This window comes from Panthera onca, chromosome D4 (assembly GCF_046562875.1).
Source record: "Panthera onca isolate mPanOnc1 chromosome D4, mPanOnc1 haplotype 2, whole genome shotgun sequence".
In the NCBI taxonomy this organism is placed as follows: Eukaryota; Metazoa; Chordata; class Mammalia; order Carnivora; family Felidae; genus Panthera; species Panthera onca.
Genome location: NC_138351.1, coordinates 94,650,773 through 94,658,352, shown reverse-complemented (window position 1 = coordinate 94,658,352; position 7,580 = coordinate 94,650,773).

The window sequence follows — 7,580 nt, the reverse complement described above, 5'->3', positions numbered from 1 at the left end:
GCCAGCTCTGGGGGCACACAGCCCTGGAGCCTCCAGGCGCGTGCACGGTCTCCCACGCAGGGCTGTGGAGGGCAGCAGAGGTGTCGGCACCAACGTGGACGGACACACTGTAGGTGCGTAGACTAGATTCCAGATGCCTGTCCACACGCTCTCACGTACTGGGTCGCTGACTACAAAGTCACGGGTCACTCGGGAGTCCTTTGTGCTCTCGGTTCCTGAGCCGTGGCGCGTCTCCCCTACTCCTCACACCTGGAGTCCACGCGGTGCTGCCAGAATCGCTCTCCGTGGGCTTTGCCCTCCGTGTGCAGGCCGTGAGGCTGGCTGTCCCCCGATGACCCACCTGCCTGCCCGCCGTGTGCGCAGAAGGCACGTCTGCTGTGCCGCTGCGGGCCTCGTCCGAGACCAGCCGGAAGCTTTGTCACGGGCCCCTGCCCCTCCCCTGGCCCCTGCCGGGGCCCTCCATCTGCAGGTCCGGGCTGCTCCCACAGGTTGTCCTCCCCACACGCTTCTTAGGGACGGCTGTGGTGGGGAAGGCAGGGACATCTGCCGGCAGGAGGCTCGCGGCCTTGCACCTGGCTCCCGAGGTTCTGTTCCTCGCCTGTGGCCACTGAGAAGCACGGAGGGAAGGATGTCAGATGGGGGAGGTGCCTAGTACAACGCGGACAAGCGTTTTAGGGAAGCACAAGCAGGGAAGGTGGTAGCAGACGTGGGGCTGAGGCCGTGCCGGCTGACCCACCTGCCCCAGCAGCTGGAGGCAATGATGGAACTTAGATCCTTGCCATGTAGGAAGTTCTTCCCTAAATTAGAAAAAAAAAAATTTTTTTTAACATTTATTCATTTTTGAGAGACAGAGTGTGAGCAGGGGAGGGGCAGAGAGAGAGGGAGAGGCAGAATCTGAAGCAGGCTCCAGGCTGTGAGCTGTCAGCACAGAGCCCGACGCGGGACTCAAACCCACGAACCGCGAGACCATGACCTGAGCCCAAGTCGGATGCTTAACCGACTGAGCTACCCAGGTGCCCCGACCTGTAAGAAGTTTTTAAGTATTAATAAGAAAAGGACAGGGGCTCTTGATTTCAGCTCAGGTCACAGTCTCACAGTGCATGGGTTCGAGCCCTGCATGGGGCTTTGCGCTGACAATTCAGAGCCTGCTTGGGATTCTGTCTCTCCCCCTCTCTCTGCCACTCCCCCGTGCATTCTGTCTCTCTAAAAGAATAAATAAACTTTATGGGGCGCCTGGGTGGCTCAGTCGGTTGAGCGTCTGACTTCAGCTCAGGTCATGATCTCGTGGACCGTGAGTCCGAGCCCCGTGTCGGGCTCTGTGCTGACAGCTCAAAGCCTGGAGCCTGCTTCGGATTCTGTGTCTCCCTCTCTCTCTGACCCTCCCCTGCTTGTGCTCTGTCTGTCTGTCTCTCTCTCTCTCTCAAAATAAATAAACATTAAAATAAATAAAGCGAGTAGGTAAGTGAATGCTGATGGTGACACATACACCTTCATAACTACTCAGAAGGCCAGGCCTGAACACCCGTGTCTCCAATCAGGATGGGCAGAGTCGTCCCAGCCTGCCCCGTGTCCCCCACACTGCCCTGTCTGGAGCTCACTCACAAGGTGTGGGTGGCCCAGCCTGCATGTCCAGGCTAGCCCCCACAATCCCGAATGGCTATCCTTTGGCACTCCTCAGCCCCAGACGAGGGCCCTGGAGGACAGAGCTGGGGCATGGTCAGCCAACAGGGTGGGTGGGGGAGTGTCTCCAGTCACAGCGAGGTGTGATCCTCCTCATCTAGAGAGATGGTGTAACTACAGGCTGTGAAGGAAGGTGTGGCCGCTCACTCCTGGCAGAGGAGAGAGGACCTGACACCTGCCCCTGCAAATGGCAGGGCGGGCCAGGCAGCCTCCGTCCTCACTCCTCTGCCGCAACATAGGGGGCACATCTGCCTCATCCAGAACCTTCCAATGCTCCCTCACCCGTAGAAGGAAACTCACATTTCGCACCACCATTTGCCCCCTGCTTCCAGAAGGGACACTTTGTGCCCACAGCTCCTTTTACTAAGTCTGTGCACCCTAGAGAATAGATTGGTGCTTGCATTTCCCATTGAGCGGTCTCCGGAAACCAGGGTCGGGGGAGATTGTCAGCCACTGTGGGAAGTGCCCCCACTGGTCCCACCCCATGCAGCTGTCAGCCAGACAGGGTCAGGGTCTGTCTGCAAGCTGAAGGAAGACAGCCACGCAGGCTGGATATGCTGGACACACTGGCCTGGTGCAGGAGGAGCTTGCCACAGGGCCAGGAAAAGGGACCCAGAGAGGAGCCTGGAGGCAAGGGTATAGAAAGCACCGGGAAACCACCTGGAAAGGTGTTTATGAGGCCCTAGCCCTGCACCCAGGCCCATGTAGAATGAACCGTAACCCATGCCTGAGCAGCAGACTGGCCCGCTCCCAGACTGGAGGCACAGCAAAGCCAAACAGACGACATAGTGAAAGAAAAGGGGATGACCTGGGACTAGAGCCACCGAGGCCACAGCTAAAACCCCAGCATTGTCCACAGGATGGGGGCCAGACCCCAGGCTCACAGACTAGTATTCAAAATATCACAAACCAGAACTGGTTGCCACCTGGAGAGCCATGGAAATATTGGCCAGCAGGGAAAAGGCCCCAGCACTTAGCAACACTGAGCAGCACTTTGGCACCGTCCTAAACAGAAATCACCAAGACAAAGCACAAAAGTGCAAAAACGCAGCACTGCATAGGCTCTGAAAAAGAAACAGTTTCCAGGATGTGGAAACAAGAAGGCTGAAACAAGAAGGTTGCCTTCTTCAACCTCGGCTGAGAAAATGCATGTCTGGCACTCGGGTGTTTTGCTGCCCTGCACATGTCCATGAATGACCATGCAAGTACTGATTTGGAGATCACCAAAAAAATTTGGTTAGTAGGCAAAACTGCAAACACAAGATCCACAAATAATGAAGACTATGTTAGCAAAACAAATCCACTAATATATAAAGAAAAAAATGCACCACAACCAACTACAGTTTCTCCTGAGACTATAAAACCGGTTTAGTATTCAAGAAAGTCAACCAATGTAATGCATTATGTTGAGAGTTTAAAGAAAAATCACATGAACACATTAATGGATAAGGAAAAAGCATTTGACAAAATGCAACATTCGTTTATGAAGAAAACTTGTCTAGCAAACTAGAAGGGAACTTCCCCAACCTGAAGAAGGGCATCTATGCAACACTTACATCACACCTACAACTAACACCATGCTCAATGGTAAATGACTGAATGCTTTTCCTTAAGACTGGGAACAAGGCAAAGATGTCCACTCTCCCAACTCCTACCCAATATGCAACTGGAAATCTTAGCCACTGCAATAAGGCAAGAAAGGGAAATAAAAGGCATGCACATTGGAGAGGAGGAAATGAAACTATTACTGTTAACAGGCAACACAACTGTCTATGTCAAAAATTCCGGGGAATCTATACACAAATTCTTAGAACTAATAAGTGAGTGTTAGCAAGGTAGGAGGATACAGATCAACACACAAAAACCAACTGTATTTCTATTTACTATTAATAACAATTGAATATGGAATTTAAAAGTAATACAACCTGTAATAACCCAAAAGGAAATATTTAGGTATAAATCTAACAAAACATGTACTATAAAATACAAGACAAAGACTGTAATAAAAGACAAAGAAGTGATAATGATAAAGGAATCAGTCCTATAAGAGGATATAATAACCCTAAATATTTATGCACCCAACATAGAAGCACCTAAATATATAAAGCAAATATTAACAGACTTAAAGGGAGAAATAAGCAGCAATACAAAAATAGTAGGGAACTTTAACACCCCACTTTCATCAAAGGATAGATCATCTAGACAGAAAAGCAATAAGGAAACATGGGCTGTAAACAGTACCTTAAACCAGATGGGCTTAACAGATGGACACAGAACAGCCCACCAGCAAAGGACCACACACTCTTCTCAGGTGCACATGGAACATTCTCCAGGACAGATCACATGTCATGAAAAAAGTCTTAATAAATTGAAGAGGATTGAAATCGTATCAAGCATCTTTTCCGACCACAATGGTATGAAACTAGAAATTAATTACACAAAGAAAACTGGAAAATTCACAAATATGTGGAGATTAAACAACATGCTACTGAACAACCAATGGGTCAAAGAAGAAATCAAAGGAGAAATTTAAAAAAATACCTTGTGACAAATAAAAAGGGAAATACAATGTACCAAAATCTATGGGATTCAGCAAAAGCAGTTCTAAGAGGAAAGTTCACGGTAATAAATGCCTACCTCAAAAAAACAAGAAAAGTCTCAAATAAACAACCTAACTTTATACCTCAAGGAACTAGGAAAAAGAACAAATGAAGCCCAAAGTTAGTAGAAAGAAGGAAATAGCAAAGATCAGAGCAGAAATAAATGAGACAGTGACTAAAACGATTACAGAAAAGATCAATGAAACTAAGAGCTGGTTCTTTGAAAAGTTAAGCAAAATTAATAACCTATAGCTACGTTTACCAAGAAAAAAAAGAGGGCTCAAATAAAATCAGAAATGAAAGAGGAGGAATTAACAAATGACAAAGAAATACAAAAGATCATAAGAGGCCACCATTACCAGTTCTACACCAACAAATTGGACAGCCAGAAGAAATGGATACATTCCTAGAAACATAAAACCTACCAAGACTGAATCACTGGATTCAATGGAAAATTAACGGAAAATCTAAACAGACCGATTAACAGCAAGGAGATTGAATCAGTCATCAAAAATATCCCAGCAAGAAGTCCAAAACCAGGTAGCTTTACTGGTGGATTCTGCCAAACATCCAAAAGAGAATAAATACCAATCTTTCTCAAATTCTTCTAAAAAACAGAAGAGGAGGGAACTCTTCCAAACATTTATGAGGCTAGCATTATCCTGATCCAAAACCAGGTAAGGATGCCACCATCCTTATATATATATATATATATATATATATATATATATGTTATATATATGTGTATATATATAATATATATATCTCCCTGATGAACATAGATGCAAAAATCCTCAACAAAATATGATCCAAATTCAACAATACATAAAAAAGATAATGCACTGTGATCAAATGAGATTTACTCCAGGGATGCAAGATGGTTGAATATCCACAAATCAGTCAATGTGATACACCACATTAATAAAATGAAGGATAGGGGCGCCTGGGTGGCTCAGTCGGTTAGGCGACCGACTTCAGCTCAGGTCATGATCTCATCGTCTGAGTTTGAGCCCCGCGTTGGGCTCTGTGCTGACCGCGCAGAGCCTGGAGCCTGTTTCAGATTCTGTGTCTCCCTCTCCCTCTGACCCTCCCTCATTCATGCTCTGTCTCTCTCTGTCTCAAAAATAAATAAACATTAAAAAAATAATAATAAAATAAAATAAAATAAAATGAAGGATAAAAATCGTATGATCATCTCAATAGATGCAGAAAAATGATTTGACAAGGTTTAACATCCATTTATGATAAAAACTTAATAAAGCAAATATAGAGAGAATGTACTTCAACATAATAAAGTCTGTACATGACAAATTCACAGCTAATATCATACTCAAGGCTGAAAAGTTGAAAGCTTTTCCTCTAAGATCAGGAATGAGACAAGAATGTCTATTTTGCCGCTTGTATTCGACACAGTACTGGAAGTCTTAACCAGAGCAATTAGGCAAGAAAAAGAAATAAAAGAATTCTAAATTGGAGAGGAAGAAGTAGAACTGTCACTATTTGCAGATGACATGATATGTCTAGAAAACTTTAAAGTCTCCATCAAAAAAAAAAAAAAACCAGAATAAACAAATTCAATAAACTTACAGGATACAAAATCAATACACAAAAATCTGTTGTATTTCTTTACACTAATGAACCATCATCAGAAAGAGAAATGAAGAAATAATCCCAGTTACAATTGCACCAAAAAGAATAAAATACCTAAGGATACATTTAACCAAGGAGGTGAAAGACCTACATATTAAAAACTATAAGGCATTGATGAAAGGGGTTGAAGAAGATACAAATGAATGGAAAGGTATTTCATGCCCATTGATTGGAAGAATTAATATTGTTAAGATGTCCATACCACCCCAAACAATCTACAGATTCAATGCAATCCCTATCAAACTCCCAATGGTATTTTTTACAGAACTAGAACAAACAACCCTAATATGCATATGGAACCACAGAAGACCTGAAACAGCCAAAGCAATCCTGAGGAAGAACAAAGCTGGAGGCATCATGCTCCTTGAGTTCAAACTATTTTACAAAGTTATAGTGATTAAAACATTATGGTATTGGCATAAAAACAGACACATAGAACAGAACAGAGAGCTCAGGAATAAACCCATGCATGTACGGTCAATTAATTTACGACTGAGGAGGCAGGAATATTCAATGGAGAAAGGACAGCCTCTTCAATAAATGGTGTTGGGAAAATTGGGCAGCACCATGCAAAAGAAGGAAACTGGACACTATCTTCCACCATACACAAAATGGATTAGACTTGAATGTAAGATCTGAAACCATGAAACTCCTAGAAGAAAATAGGTTAGAAGCTCCTTGATATAGGTCTTGGTGACAATTTTTTTAAAATGCTTATTCATTTTTGAGAGAGTGTGTGTGAGTGGGGGAGAGGCAGAGGCAAAGCAGGCAGAGGATCCGAAGCGGGCTCTGTGCTGACAGCAGCGAGCCTGACATGGGGCTTGGTCCCACCACACACCAGATCATGACCTGAGCTGAAGTCAGATGCTTAACTGACTGAACCACCCAGGGGCCCCTTGGTGATGAGTTTTTGAATCTGACACCAAAAGCAAAAACAACAACAGCAAAAATAAAATATTGGGACAACGTCAAACTAAAAATCTGCACAACAAAGGAAACCATTAACACAATGAAAAGGCAACCTGCTGAATGAAAGAAAATACTCATATATCTGAAAGTGGCTAATATCCAAAATATGTAAGGAACTCATGCAACTCAATAGCAAAAAACTAAATAAGCTGATTAAAAAATAAGCAAAATATCCAAATAGATGTTTCTCCAAAGCAGACATACAGGTGGCCAACAGACACATGGAAAGATGCTCAGCATCATTCATCGTCAGGGAAACACAAATCCAAACCACAATGAGATAACACCTCACACCTGTCAGAATGTCTAAAATCAACAACATGATGGGGCGCCTGGGTGCTCAGTCGGTTAAGCGGCCGACTTCGGCTCAGGTCATGATCTCGAGGTCCGTGAGTTTGAGCCCCGCGTCGGGCTCTGTGCTGACAGCTCAGAGCCTGGAGCCTGTTTCGGATTCTGTGTCTCCCTCTCTGTGACCCTCCCCTGTTCATGCTCTGTCTCTCCCTGTGTCAAAAATAAATAAAAAAACATTAAAAAAATTAAAAAAAAATAAAATAAAATCAACAACATGAGAAACAAGAAAAAGGAATCCTCATGCACTGTTGGTGGGGATGCAAACTGGTGCAGCCACTCTGGAGAACAGTATGGAGGTTCCTCAAAAAGTTAAAAATAGAACTCCCACAT